We start from the raw sequence: 16,485 nt of genomic DNA, 5'->3' as shown, positions 1-16,485 counted from the left end.
GAGTGAGGTGCACTGAAAAACGTAGTATATAAGAAACGAACATAGGGGCTGGTGTGATGGCTTAGTGGGTAAGAGCACCCGACTGCTCTTCCAAAGGTACAGAGTTCAACTCCCGGCAACCACATGGTGGCTCACAACCATCCCTAAGGAGATCTGGCACCCTCTTCTGAAGTGTCTGAAGACAGCTACAGTGTACTTATATGTAATAAATGAATAAATCTTAAAAAAAAAAGAAACGAACATACATAGTATGTGAGTGAGTTGCAACGCACAGTGTAGAATATAGTATATGAGTGAGTTGCACTGAAAAACTTAGAATATAAGAAACACACAGTGTAGGATATAGTATATGAGTGAGTTGCCCTGAAAAACCCTGATAGTATATGAGTGAGTTGCCCTGAAAAACCCTGATTATAAGTGTATAATATAGAATATGAGTTAGTTGCCCTGAAAAACCCTGAATACAAGTGTAGAACATAGTATATGAGTGAGTTGCACTGAAAAACCCTCATTACAAAACCGCACAGGATAGGACATAGTATATGTGTGAGTTGCCCTGAAAAACCCTGATTACAAGAAACGCACTGTGTAGTACATAGTATATGAGTGAATTGCACTGAAAAATCATGATTACAAGTGTAGAACATAGTGTAGACTCGAGTGAGTTGCACTGAAAAACCTGATTACAAGAAAGTGAGTTGCACTGAAAAACCCTGATTACAAGTGTAGAACATAGTGTATGAGTAAGTAGCACTGCAAAACTTAGAATATAAGAAATGCACAGTGTATATAATCAATGAGTGGCACTGAAAAACCCTGATTACAAGTGTAGAACATAGTATATGAGTGAGTTGCACTGAAAAACCTGATTACAAGAAAGTGAGTTTCACTGAAAAACCCTGATTACAAGTGTAGAACATAGTGTATGAGTGAGTAGCACTGAAAAACTTAGAATAAAAGAAACGCACAGTGTAGTACATAGTATATGAGTGAGTTGCACTGAAAAAGCTAGAATATAAGAAATGCACAGTGTAGTATATAGTATATGAGTGAGTTACCCTGAAAAACTTAGTATATAAGAAACGCACAGTAGAGTACATAGTATGTGAGTGAGTCGCTCTGAAAAAGGTAGAATATAAGAAACGCACAGTGTATAATATAGTATATGAGTGAGTTGCACTGAAAAACCCTGATTATAAGTGTAGAACATATAAGTGAGGTGCACTGAAAAACTTAGAATATAAGAAAAGCACAGAGTAGAATATGGTATATGAGTGAGTTGCACTGAAAAAGCTAGAATATATGAAACGCACAGTGTATAATATAGTATATGAGTGAGTTGCACTGAAAAATTTAGAATATAAGCAACGCACAGTGTACTACATAGTATGTGAATGAGTTGTACTGAAAAACCTGATTACAAGAAAGTGAGTTGCACTGAAAAACCCTGATTACAAATGTAGAACATAGTGTATGAGTGAGTTGCACTGAAAAAGCTAGAATATAAGAAACGCACAGTGTAGGATATTAAAAGTGTAGAACATACTATATGAGTGCGTTGCACAGAAAATCTTAGTATATAAGAAACGCACGTACATAGTATGTGAGTGAGTTGAACTGAAAAACTTAGAATATAAGCAAAGCACAGTGTAGTACATATGATATAAATGAGTTTCACTGAAAAAGCTAGAATGTAAGAAACGCACAGTGTAGTACATAGTATATGAGTGAGTTGCACTGAGAAACTTATAATTTACTGAAAAACCCGGATCACACGAAATGCACAGTGTAGTATATAGTATATGAGTGAGTTGCACTGAAAAACGTAGAATATAAGAAACGCACAGTGTAGTACAGATTATATGAGTGAGTTGCACTGAAATACTAGAATATAAGAAACACACAGTGTAGTACATAGTATATGAGTGACTTGCACTGAGAAACTTATAATTTACTGGAAAACCCGGATTACACGAAATGCACAGTGTAGTACATAGGATATGAATGAGTTGCACTGAAAAATTTAGAATATAAGAAACGCACAGTGTAGTACATAGTATATGAGTGAGTTTTACTGAAAAACCCGGATTACACGAAATGCACAGTGTAGTACATAGTATATGAGTGAGTTGCACTGAAAAACTTAGAATATAAGCAAAGCACAGTGTTGGATATAGTATATGAGTGAGTTGCACTGACAAACATGGTATATAAGAAACAAACATAAGGGCTGGTGAGATGGCTTAGTGGGTAAGAGCACCCGACTGCTCTTCCAAAGGTCCAGAGTTCAACTCCCGGCAACCACATGGTGGCTCACAACCATCCGTAAGGAGATCTGGCGCCCTCTTCTGGAGTGTCTGAAGACAGCTACAGTGTACTTATATATAATAAATAAATAAATATTTAAAAAAAAAAGAAACGAACATACATAGTATGTGAGTGAGTTGCAACGCACAGTGTAGAATATAGTATATGAGTGAGTTGCACTGAAAAACTTAGAATATAAGATATAGTATATGAGTGAGTTGCCCTGAAAAACCCTGATTACAAGTGTAGAACATAGTATATGAGTGAGTTGCCCTGAAAAACCCTGAATACAAGGGTAGAACATAGTATATGTGTGAGTAGCATTGAAAAACTTAGAATATAAGCAACGCACAGTGTTGGATATAGTATATGAGTGAGTTGCACTGAAAAACTTGGTATATAAGAAACAAACCTAAGGGCTGGTGAGATGGCTTAGTGGGTAAGAGCACCCGACTGCTCTTCCAAAGGTCCAGAGTTCAACTCCCGGCAACCACATGGTGGCTCACAACCATCCGTAAGGAGATCTGGCGCCCTCTTCTGGAGTGTCTGAATACAGCTACAGTGTACTTATATATAATAAATAAATAAATCTTTAAAAATAAAGAAACGAACATACATAGTATGTGAGTGAGTTACAACGCACAGTGTAGAATATAGTATATGAGTGAGTTGCACTGAAAAACCCTGAATACAAGTGTAGATCATAGTATATGAGTGAGTTGCACTGAAAAACCCTGATTACAAAAACAGCACAGGATAGGACATAGTATATGTGTGAGTTGGCCTGAAAAACCCTGATTACAAGAAACGCACAGTGTAGTACATAGTATATGAGTGAGTTGCACTGAAAAAGCTAGAACATAAGAAATGCACAGTGTAGTATATAGTATATGAGTGAGTTACCCTGAAAATCTTAGTATATAAGAAACGCACAGTATAGTACATAGTATGTGAGTAGGTCGCCCTGAAAAAGTTAGAATATAAGAAACGCATAGTGTATAATATAGTATATCAGTGAGTTGCACTGAAAAACCCTGCAAGTGTAGAACATATAAGTGAGGTGCACTGAAAAACTTAGAATATAAGAAACGCACAGGGTAGAATATGGTATATGAGTGAGTTGCACTGAAAAAGCTAGAATATAAGAAACGCACAGTGTAGGATATTACAAGTGTAGAATATACTATATGAGTGCATTGCACGGAAAATCTTAGTATATAAGAAACGCACGTACATAGTATGTGAGTGAGTTGAACTGAAAAACTTAGAATATAAGCAAAGCAGAGTGTAGTACATATGATATAAATGAGTTGCACTGAAAAAGCTAGAATGTAAGAAACGCACAGTGTAGTACATAGTATATGAGTGAGTTGCACTGAGAAACTTATAATTTACTGAAAAACCCGGATTACACGATATGCACAGTGTAGTATATAGTATATGAGTGAGTTGCACTGAAAGACTTAGAATATAAGAAATGCACAGTGTAGTAGAGATTATATGAGTGAGTTACACTGAGAAACTTAGAATTTAATGAAAAACCCGGATTACAGGAAATGCACAGTGTAGTACATAGTTTATGAGGGAGTTCCACTGAAAAACTTAGAATATAAGAAACGCACAGTGTAGTACATAGTATATGAGTGAGTTGCACTGAAATACTAGAATATAAGAAACGCACAGTGTAGTACATAGTATATGAGTGACTTGCACTGAGAAACTTATAATTTACTGGAAAACACGGATTACACGAAATGCACAGTGTAGTACATAGGATATGAGTGAGTTGCACTGAAAAATTTAGAATATAAGAAACGCACAGTGTAGTACATAGTATATGAGTGAGTTTTACTGAAAAACCCGGATTACACGAAATGCACAGTGTAGTACATAGTATATGAGTGAGTTGCACTGAAAAACTTAGAGTATAAGCAAAGCACAGTGTTGGATATAGTATATGAGTGAGTTGCACTGACAAACTTGGTATATAAGAAACAAACATAAGGGCTGGTGAGATGGCTTAGTGGGTAAGAGCACCCGACTGCTCTTCCAAAGGTCCAGAGTTCAACTCCCGGCAACCACATGGTGGCTCACAACCATCCGTAAGGAGATCTGGCACCCTCTTATGGAGTGTCTGAAGACAGCTACAGTGTACTTATATATAATAAATAAATAAATCTTTAAAAAAAAAAAGAAACGAACATACATAGTATGAGTGAGTTGCAACGCACAGTGTAGAATATAGTATATGAGTGAGTTGCACTGAAAAACTTAGAATATAAGAAACACACAGTGTAGGATATAGTATATGAGTGAGTTGCCCTGAAAAACCCTGATTACAAGTGTAGAACATAGTATATGAGTGAGTTGCCCTGAAAAACACTGAATACAAGTGTAGAACATAGTATATGTGTGAGTAGCATTGAAAAACTTAGAATATAAGCAACGCAAATTGTTGGATATAGTATATTAGTGAGTTTCACTGAAAAACGTAGTATATAAGAAACGAACATTGGGCTGGTGAGATGGTTTAGTGGGTTAGAGCACCGGACTGCTCTTCCAAAGGTCCAGAGTTCAACTCCGGGAAACCACATGTTGGCTCACAACCATCCGTAAGGAGATCTGGCGCCCTCTTCTGGAGTGTCTGAAGACAGCTAAAGTGTACTGATATATAATAAATAAATAAATCTTTAAAAAAAAAGAAACGAACATACATAGTATGTGAGTGAGTTGCAACGCACAGTGTAGAATATAGTAAATGAGTGAGTTGCACTGAAAAACTTAGAATATAAGAAACACACAGTGTAGGATATAATATATGAGTGAGTTGCCCTGAAAAACCCTGATTACAAGTGTAGAACATAGTATATGAGTGAGTTGCCCTGAAAAACCCTGATTAGAAGTGTATAACATAGTATATGAGTTAGTTGCCCTGAAAAATCCTGAATACAAGTGTAGAACATAGTATATGAGTGAGTTGCACTGAGAAACTTATAATTTACTGAAAAACCCGGATTACACGAAATGCACAGTGTAGTATATAGTATATGAGTGAGTTGCACTGAAAAACTTAGAATATAAGACACACACAGTGTAGTACAGAGTACATGAGTGAGTTGCACTGAGAAACTTAGAATTTACTGAAAAACCCGGATTACAGGAAATGCACAGTGTAGTACATAGTTTATGAGGGAGTTCCACTGAAAAACTTAGAATATAAGAAACGCACAGTGTAGTACATAGGATATGAGTGAGTTGCACTGAAAAATTTAGAATATAAGAAACGCATAGTGTAGTACAGAGTATATGAGTGAGTTTTACTGAAAAACCCGGATTACACGAAATGCACAGTGTAGTACATAGTATATGAGTGAGTTGCACTGAAAAACTTAGAATATAAGCAAAGCACAGTGTTGGATATAGTATATGAGTGAGTTGCACTGAAAAACTTGGTATATAAAAAAAAAAAACATAAGGGTTGGTGAGATGGCTTAGTGGGTAAGAGCACCCGACTGCTCTTCCAAAGGTCCAGAGTTCAACTCCCAGCAACCACATGGTGGCTCACAACCATCCATAAGTAGATCTGGCGCCCTCTTCTGGAGTGTCTGAAGACAGCTACAGTGTACTTATATATAATAAATAAATAAATCTTTAAAAAAAAAAGAAACGAACATACATAGTATGTGAGTGAGTTGCAACGCACAGTGTAGAATATAGTATATGAGTGAGTTGCACGGAAAAACTTAGAATATAAGAAACACACAGTGTAGGATATAGTATATGAGTGAGTTGCCCTGAAAAACCCTGATTACAAGTGTAGAACATAGTATATGTGTGAGTAGCATTGAAAAACTTAGAATATAAGCAACGCACAGTGTTGGATATAGTATATTAGTGAGTTTCACTGAAAAACGTAGTATATAAGAAACGAACATTGGGCTGGCGAGATGGTTTAGTGGGTTAGAGCACCGGACTGCTCTTCCAAAGGTCCAGAGTTCAACTCCCGGAAACCACATGGTGGCTCACAACCATCCGTAAGGAGATCTGGCGCCCTCTTCTGGAGTGTCTGAAGACAGCTACAGTGTACTTATATATAATAAATAAATAAATCTTTAAAAAAAAAAGAAACGAACATACATAGTATGTGAGTGAGTTGCAACGCACAGTGTAGAATATAGTATATGAGTGAGTTGCACTGAAAAACTTAGAATATAAGAAACACACAGTGTAGGATATAATATATGAGTGAGTTGCCCTGAAAAACCCTGATTACAAGTGTAGAACATAGTATATGAGTGAGTTGGCCTGAAAAACCCTGATTAGAAGTGTATAACATAGTATATGAGTTAGTTGCCCTGAAAAACCCTGAATACAAGTGTAGAACATAGTATATGAGTGAGTTGCACTGAAAAACCCTGATTACAAAAACCGCACAGGTTAGGACATAGTATATGTGTGAGTTGCCCTGAAAAACCCTGATTACAAGAAACGCACAGTGTAGTGTATAGTACATGAGTGAATTGCACTGAAAAACCATGATTACAAGTGTAGAACATAGTGTAGACTCGAGTGAGTTGCACTGAAAACCTGATTACAAGAAAGTGAGTTGCACTGAAAAACCCTGATTACAAGTGTAGAACATAGTGTATGAGTGAGTAGCACTGCAAAACTTAGAATATAAGAAATGCACAGTGTATATAATCAATGAGTTGCACTGAAAAACCCTGATTACAAGTGTAGAACATAGTATATGAGTGAGTTGCACTGAAAAACCTGATTACAAGAAAGTGAGTTTCACTGAAAAACCCTGATTACAAGTGTAGAACATAGTGTATGAGTGAGTAGCACTGAAAAACTTAGAATAAAAGAAACGCACAGTGTAGTACATAGTATATGAGTGAGTTGCACTGAAAAAGCTAGAATATAAGAATTGCACAGTGTAGTATATAGTATATGAGTGAGTTACCCTGAAAAACTTAGTATATAAGAAACACACAGTATAGTACATAATATGTTAGTGAGTCGCCCTGAAAAAGGTAGAATATAAGAAACGCACAGTGTATAATATAGTATATGAGTGAGTTGCACTGAAAAACCCTGCAAGTGTAGAACATATAAGTGAGGTGCACTGAAAAACTTAGAATATAAGAAACGCACAGGGTAGAATATGGTATATGAGTGAGTTGCACTGAAAAAGCTAGAATATAAGAAATGCACAGTGTATAATATAGTATATGAGTGAGTTGCACTGAAAAACTTAGAATATAAGCAACGCACAGTGTACTACATAGTATGTGAATGAGTTGTACTGAAAAACCTGATTACAAGAAAGTGAGTTGCACTGAAAAACCCTGATTACAAATGTAGAACATAGTGTATGAGTGAGTTGCACTGAAAAAGCTAGAAAATAAGAAACGCACAGTGTAGGATATTACAAGTGTAGAACATAGTATATGAGTGCGTTGCACGGAAAATCTTAGTATATAAGAAATGCACGTACATAGTATGTGAGTGAGTTGAACTGAAAAACTTAGAATATAAGCAAAGCACAGTGTAGTACATATGATATAAATGAGTTTCACTGAAAAAGCTAGAATGTAAGAAACGCACCGTGTAGTACATAGTATATGAGTGAGTTGCACTGAGAAACTTATAATTTACTGGAAAACCCGGATTACACGAAATGCACAGTGTAGTACATAGGATATGAGTGAGTTGCACTGAAAAATTTAGAATATAAGAAATGCACAGTGTAGTACATAGTATATGTGTGAGTTTTACTGAAAAACCCGGATTACACGAAATGCACAGTGTAGTACATCGTATATGAGTGAGTTGCACTGAAAAACTTGGTATATAAGTAACAAACATAAGGGCTGGTGAGAACAAACATAAGTGGCTTAGTGAGTAAGAGCACCCCACTGCTCTTCCAAAGGTCCAGAGTTCAACTCCCAGCAACCACATGGTGGCTCACAACCATCCGTAAGGAGATCTGGCGCCCTCTTCTGGTGTGTATGAAGACAGCTACAGTGTACTTATATATAATAAATAAATAAATCTTTAATAAAAAAAGAAACGAACATACATAGTATGTGAGTGAGTTGCAACGCACAGTGTAGAATATAATATATGAGTGAGTTGCCCTGAAAAACCCTGATTACAAGTGTAGGATATAGTATATGAGTGAGTTGCCCTAAAAAACCCTGAATACAAGTGTAGAACATAGTATAAGTGTGAGTAGCATTGAAAAACTTAGAATATAAGCAACGCACAGTGTTGGATATAGTATATTAGTGAGTTGCACTGAAAAACGTAGTATATAAGAAACGAACATAGGGGCTGGTGAGATGGCTTAGTGGGTAAGAGCACCCGACTGCTCTTCCAAAGGTCCAGAGTTCAACTCCTGGAAACCACATGGTGGCTCACAACCATCCGTAAGGAGATCTGGCGCCCTCTTCTGGAGTGTCTGAAGACAGCTACAGTGTACTTATATATAATAAATAAATAAATCTTTAAAAAAAAAAAAGAAACGAACATACATAGTATGTGAGGGAGTTGCAACGCACAGTGTAGAATATAGTATATGAGTGAGTTGCACTGAAAAACTTAGAATATAAGAAACACACAATGTAGGATATAATATATGAGTGAGTTGCCCTGAAAAACCCTGATTACAAGTGTAGAACATAGTATATGAGTGAGTTGCCCTGAAAAACCTTGATTACAAGTGTATAACATAGTATATGAGTTAGTTGCCCTGAAAAACCCTGAATCAAGTGTAGAACATAGTATATGAGTGAGTTGCACTGAAAAACCCTGATTACAAAAACCGCACACGATAGGACATAGTATATGTGTGAGTTACCCTGAAAAACCCTGATTACAAGAAACGCACAGTGTAGTACATAGTATATGAGTGAATTGCACTGAAAAACCATGATTACAAGTGAAGAACATAGTGTAGACTCGAGTGAGTTGCACTGAAAAACCTGATTACAAGAAAGTGAGTTGCACTGAAAAACCCTGATTACAAGTGTAGAACATAGTGTATGAGTGAGTAGCACTGCAAAACTTAGAATATAAGAAATGCACAGTGTATATAATCAATGAGTTGCACTGAAAAACCCTGATTACAAGTGTAGAACATAGTATATGAGTGAGTTGCACTGAAAAACCTGATTACAAGAAAGTGAGTTTCACTGAAAAACCCTGATTACAAGTGTAGAACATAGTGTATGAGTGAGTAGCACTGAAAAACTTAGAATAAAAGAAACGCACAGTATAGTACATAGTATATGAGTGAGTTTTACTGAAAAACCCGGATTACACGAAATGCACAGTGTAGTACATAGTATATGAGTGAGTTGCACTGAAAAACTTAGAATATAAGCAAAGCACAGTGTTGGATATAGTATATGAGTGAGTTGCACTGAAAAACTTGGTATATAAAAAACAAACATAAGGGCTGGTGAGATGGCTTAGTGGGTAAGAGCACCAGACTGCTCTTCCAAAGGTCCAGAGTTCAACTCCCAGCAACCACATGGTGGCTCACAACCATCCATAAGGAGATCTGGCGCCCTCTTCTGGAGTGTCTGAAGACAGCTACAGTGTACTTATATATAATAAATAAATAAATCTTTAAAAAAAAAAGAAACGAACATACATAGTATGTGAGTGAGTTGCAACGCACAGTGTAGAATATAGTATATGAGTGAGTTGCACTGAAAAACTTAGAATATAAGAAACACACAGTGTAGGATATAGTATATGAGTGAGTTGCCCTGAAAAACCCTGATTACAAGTGTAGAACATAGTATATGTGTGAGTAGCATTGAAAAACTTAGAATATAAGCAACGCACAGTGTTGGATATAGTATATGAGTGAGTTGCACTGAAAAACGTAGTATATAAGAAACGAACATTGGGCTGGTGAGATGGTTTAGTGGGTTAGAGCACCGGACTGCTCTTCCAAAGGTCCAGAGTTCAACTCCCGGAAACCACATGGTGGCTCACAACCATCCGTAAGGAGATCTGGCGCCCTCTTCTGGAGTGTCTGAAGACAGCTACAGTGTACTTATATATAATAAATAAATAAATCTTTAAAAAAAAAAAGAAACGAACATACATAGTATGTGAGTGAGTTGCAACGCACAGTGTAGAATATAGTATATGAGTGAGTTGCACTGAAAAACTTAGAATATAAGAAACACACAGTGTAGGATATAATATATGAGTGAGTTGCCCTGAAAAACCCTGATTACAAGTGTAGAACATAGTATATGAGTGAGTTGCCCTGAAAAAGGCTGATTAGAAGTGTATAACATAGTATATGAGTTAGTTGCCCTGAAAAACCCTGAATACAAGTGTAGAACATAGTATATGAGTGAGTTGCACTGAAAAACCCTGATTACAAAAACCGCACAGGATAGGACATAGTATATGTGTGAGTTGCCCTGAAAAACCCTGATTACAAGAAACGCACAGTGTAGTACAAAGTATATGAGTGAATTGCACTGAAAAACCATGATTAAAAGTGTAGAACATAGTGTAGACTCCAGTGAGTTGCACTGAAAAACCTGATTACAAGAAAGTGAGTTGCACTGAAAAACCCTGATTACAAGTGTAGAACATAGTGTATGAGTGAGTAGCACTGCAAAACTTAGAATATAAGAAACGCACAGTGTATATGATCAATGAGTTGCACTGAAAAACCCTGATTACAAGTGTAGAACATAGTATATGAGTGAGTTGCACTGAAAAACCTGATTATAAAAAAGTGAGTTTCACTGAAAAACCCTGATTACAAGTGTAGAACATAGTGTATGAGTGAGTAGCACTGAAAAACTTAGAATAAAAGAAACGCACAGTGTAGTACATAGTATATGAGTCAGTTGCACTGAAAAAGCTAGAATATAAGAAATGCACAGTGTAGTATATAGTATATGAGTGAGTTACCCTGAAAAAGTTAGTATATAAGACACGCACAGTATAGTACATAGTATGTGAGCGAGTCGCCCTGAAAAAGGTAGAATATAAGAAACGCACAGTGTATAATTTAGTATATGAGTGAGTTGCACTGAAAAACCCTGATAACAAGTGTAGAACATATAAGTGAGGTGCACTGAAAAACTTAGAATATAAGAAACGCACAGGGTAGAATATGGTATATGAGTGAGTTGCACTGAAAAAGCTAGAATATAAGAAACGCACAGTGTATAATATATTATATGAGTGAGTTGCATTGAAAAATTTAGAATATAAGCAATGCACAGTGTACTACATAGTATGTGAATGAGTAGTACTGAAAAACCTGATTACAAGAAAGTGAGTTGCACTGAAAAACCCTGATTACAAATGTAGAACATAGTGTATGAGTGAGTTGCACTGAAAAAGCTAGAATATAAGAAACGCACAGTTTAGGATATTACAAGTGTAGAACATACTATATGAGTGCGTTGCACTGAAAATCTTAGTATATAAGAAACGCACGTACATAGTATGTGAGTGAGTTGAACTGAAAAACTTAGAATATAAGCAAAGCACAGTGTAGTACATATGATATAAATGAGTTGCACTGAAAAAGCTAGAATGTAAGAAACGCACAGTGTAGTACATAGTATATGAGTGAGTTGCACTGAGAAACTTATAATTTACTGAAAAACCCGGATTACACGAAATGCACAGTGTAGTATATAGTATATGAGTGAGTTGCACTGAAAAACTTAGAATATAAGACACACACAGTGTAGTACAGAGTACATGAGTGAGTTGCACTGAGAAACTTAGAATTTACTGAAAAACCCGGATTACAGGAAATGCACAGTGTAGTACATAGTTTATGAGGGAGTTCCACTGAAAAACTTAGAATATAAGAAACGCACAGTGTAGTACATAGTATATGAGTGAGTTTTACTGAAAAACCCGGATTACACGAAATGCACAGTGTAGTACATAGTATATGAGTGAGTTGCACTGAAAAACTTAGAATATAAGCAAAGCACAGTGTTGGATATAGTATATGAGTGAGTTGCACTGAAAAACTTGGTATATAAAAAAAAAAACATAAGGGTTGGTGAGATGGCTTAGTGGGTAAGAGCACCCGACTGCTCTTCCAAAGGTCCAGAGTTCAACTCCCAGCAACCACATGGTGGCTCACAACCATCCATAAGGAGATCTGGCGCCCTCTTCTGGAGTGTCTGAAGACAGCTACAGTGTACTTATATATAATAAATAAATAAATCTTTAAAAAAAAAAGAAACGAACATACATAGTATGTGAGTGAGTTGCAACGCACAGTGTAGAATATAGTATATGAGTGAGTTGCACGGAAAAACTTAGAATATAAGAAACACACAGTGTAGGATATAGTATATGAGTGAGTTGCCCTGAAAAACCCTGATTACAAGTGTAGAACATAGTATATGTGTGAGTAGCATTGAAAAACTTAGAATATAAGCAACGCACAGTGTTGGATATAGTATATTAGTGAGTTTCACTGAAAAACGTAGTATATAAGAAACGAACATTGGGCTGGCGAGATGGTTTAGTGGGTTAGAGCACCGGACTGCTCTTCCAAAGGTCCAGAGTTCAACTCCCGGAAACCACATGGTGGCTCACAACCATCCGTAAGGAGATCTGGCGCCCTCTTCTGGAGTGTCTGAAGACAGCTACAGTGTACTTATATATAATAAATAAATAAATCTTTAAAAAAAAAAGAAACGAACATACATAGTATGTGAGTGAGTTGCAACGCACAGTGTAGAATATAGTATATGAGTGAGTTGCACTGAAAAACTTAGAATATAAGAAACACACAGTGTAGGATATAATATATGAGTGAGTTGCCCTGAAAAACCCTGATTACAAGTGTAGAACATAGTATATGAGTGAGTTGGCCTGAAAAACCCTGATTAGAAGTGTATAACATAGTATATGAGTTAGTTGCCCTGAAAAACCCTGAATACAAGTGTAGAACATAGTATATGAGTGAGTTGCACTGAAAAACCCTGATTACAAAAACCGCACAGGTTAGGACATAGTATATGTGTGAGTTGCCCTGAAAAACCCTGATTACAAGAAACGCACAGTGTAGTGTATAGTATATGAGTGAATTGCACTGAAAAACCATGATTACAAGTGTAGAACATAGTGTAGACTCGAGTGAGTTGCACTGAAAACCTGATTACAAGAAAGTGAGTTGCACTGAAAAACCCTGATTACAAGTGTAGAACATAGTGTATGAGTGAGTAGCACTGCAAAACTTAGAATATAAGAAATGCACAGTGTATATAATCAATGAGTTGCACTGAAAAACCCTGATTACAAGTGTAGAACATAGTATATGAGTGAGTTGCACTGAAAAACCTGATTACAAGAAAGTGAGTTTCACTGAAAAACCCTGATTACAAGTGTAGAACATAGTGTATGAGTGAGTAGCACTGAAAAACTTAGAATAAAAGAAACGCACAGTGTAGTACATAGTATATGAGTGAGTTGCACTGAAAAAGCTAGAATATAAGAATTGCACAGTGTAGTATATAGTATATGAGTGAGTTACCCTGAAAAACTTAGTATATAAGAAACACACAGTATAGTACATAATATGTTAGTGAGTCGCCCTGAAAAAGGTAGAATATAAGAAACGCACAGTGTATAATATAGTATATGAGTGAGTTGCACTGAAAAACCCTGCAAGTGTAGAACATATAAGTGAGGTGCACTGAAAAACTTAGAATATAAGAAACGCACAGGGTAGAATATGGTATATGAGTGAGTTGCACTGAAAAAGCTAGAATATAAGAAATGCACAGTGTATAATATAGTATATGAGTGAGTTGCACTGAAAAACTTAGAATATAAGCAACGCACAGTGTACTACATAGTATGTGAATGAGTTGTACTGAAAAACCTGATTACAAGAAAGTGAGTTGCACTGAAAAACCCTGATTACAAATGTAGAACATAGTGTATGAGTGAGTTGCACTGAAAAAGCTAGAAAATAAGAAACGCACAGTGTAGGATATTGCAAGTGTAGAACATAGTATATGAGTGCGTTGCACGGAAAATCTTAGTATATAAGAAATGCACGTACATAGTATGTGAGTGAGTTGAACTGAAAAACTTAGAATATAAGCAAAGCACAGTGTAGTACATATGATATAAATGAGTTTCACTGAAAAAGCTAGAATGTAAGAAACGCACCGTGTAGTACATAGTATATGAGTGAGTTGCACTGAGAAACTTATAATTTACTGGAAAACCCGGATTACACGAAATGCACAGTGTAGTACATAGGATATGAGTGAGTTGCACTGAAAAATTTAGAATATAAGAAATGCACAGTGTAGTACATAGTATATGTGTGAGTTTTACTGAAAAACCCGGATTACACGAAATGCACAGTGTAGTACATCGTATATGAGTGAGTTGCACTGAAAAACTTGGTATATAAGAAACAAACATAAGGGCTGGTGAGAACAAACATAAGTGGCTTAGTGAGTAAGAGCACCCCACTGCTCTTCCAAAGGTCCAGAGTTCAACTCCCAGCAACCACATGGTGGCTCACAACCATCCGTAAGGAGATCTGGCACCCTCTTCTGGTGTGTATGAAGACAGCTACAGTGTACTTATATATAATAAATAAATAAATCTTTAAAAAAAAAAGAAACGAACATACATAGTATGTGAGTGAGTTGCAACGCACAGTGTAGAATATAATATATGAGTGAGTTGCCCTGAAAAACCCTGATTACAAGTGTAGGATATAGTATATGAGTGAGTTGCCCTAAAAAACCCTGAATACAAGTGTAGAACATAGTATAAGTGTGAGTAGCATTGAAAAACTTAGAATATAAGCAACGCACAGTGTTGGATATAGTATATTAGTGAGTTGCACTGAAAAACGTAGTATATAAGAAACGAACATAGGGGCTGGTGAGATGGCTTAGTGGGTAAGAGCACCCGACTGCTCTTCCAAAGGTCCAGAGTTCAACTCCTGGAAACCACATGGTGGCTCACAACCATCCGTAAGGAGATCTGGCGCCCTCTTCTGGAGTGTCTGAAGACAGCTACAGTGTACTTATATATAATAAATAAATAAATCTTTAAAAAAAAAAAGAAACGAACATACATAGTATGTGAGGGAGTTGCAACGCACAGTGTAGAATATAGTATATGAGTGAGTTGCACTGAAAAACTTAGAATATAAGAAACACACAATGTAGGATATAATATATGAGTGAGTTGCCCTGAAAAACCCTGATTACAAGTGTAGAACATAGTATATGAGTGAGTTGCCCTGAAAAACCCTGATTACAAGTGTATAACATAGTATATGAGTTAGTTGCCCTGAAAAACCCTGAATCAAGTGTAGAACATAGTATATGAGTGAGTTGCACTGAAAAACCCTGATTACAAAAACCGCACAGGATAGGACATAGTATATGTGTGAGTTACCCTGAAAAACCCTGATTACAAGAAACGCACAGTGTAGTACATAGTATATGAGTGAATTGCACTGAAAAACCATGATTACAAGTGAAGAACATAGTGTAGACTCGAGTGAGTTGCACTGAAAAACCTGATTACAAGAAAGTGAGTTGCACTGAAAAACCCTGATTACAAGTGTAGAACATAGTGTATGAGTGAGTAGCACTGCAAAACTTAGAATATAAGAAATGCACAGTGTATATAATCAATGAGTTGCACTGAAAAACCCTGATTACAAGTGTAGAACATAGTATATGAGTGAGTTGCACTGAAAAACCTGATTACAAGAAAGTGAGTTTCACTGAAAAACCCTGATTACAAGTGTAGAACATAGTGTATGAGTGAGTAGCACTGAAAAACTTAGAATAAAAGAAACGCACAGTATAGTACATAGTATATGAGTGAGTTTTACTGAAAAACCCGGATTACAAGAAATGCACAGTGTAGTACATAGTATATGAGTGAGTTGCACTGAAAAACTTAGAATATAAGCAAAGCACAGTGTTGGATATAGTATATGAGTGATTTGCACTGAAAAACTTGGTATATAAAAAACAAACATAAGGGCTGGTGAGATGGCTTAGTGGGTAAGAGCACCAGACTGCTCTTCCAAAGGTCCAGAGTTCAACTCCCAGCAACCACATGGTGGCTCACAACCATCCATAAAGAGATCTGGCGCCCTCTTCTGGA

Source organism: Mus caroli, unplaced genomic scaffold, assembly GCF_978045245.1.
Source record: "Mus caroli unplaced genomic scaffold, Mus_caroli_1 scaffold_44, whole genome shotgun sequence".
NCBI classification, from domain to species: Eukaryota; Metazoa; Chordata; class Mammalia; order Rodentia; family Muridae; genus Mus; species Mus caroli.
The sequence above is the reverse complement of the archived record's forward strand: the minus strand, read 5'-3'. Positions refer to the sequence as shown.